A 359-nucleotide genomic window follows, 5' to 3' on the forward strand; every position below is an offset into this window, starting at 1 on the left:
ATTTTGATCCAAATACAAAGAAAAATTCATGTGTCTGTAAACACATTTTTCCCAGCAGTCACTTTGACATGAATGGTGAGGACCAGTAAACACTGGTGTCCTAATGGAGCCTCAGCTCAACTGATCTAAACTCTGTTCAACATGTCTTCTCTTAGGTCCTCAGAGAAACTACACCTGTTGTTGGTAACTGAGTCCATTCTATTTCATATGAACTTCGTTTAAAGGTTATATGTCGTATTACTCTAATATTTTCCTGTCATAAATCCCACAATTAAAATTATAATAGGATATAAACTGAGCTTTCAGAAGGTATTATTTTGAAAAGCCACACCGGAAGTGTTGGCTGTTCGGAAGCTAGC

Source organism: Platichthys flesus, chromosome 10 (assembly GCF_949316205.1).
Source record: "Platichthys flesus chromosome 10, fPlaFle2.1, whole genome shotgun sequence".
NCBI lineage: Eukaryota > Metazoa > Chordata > Actinopteri > Pleuronectiformes > Pleuronectidae > Platichthys > Platichthys flesus.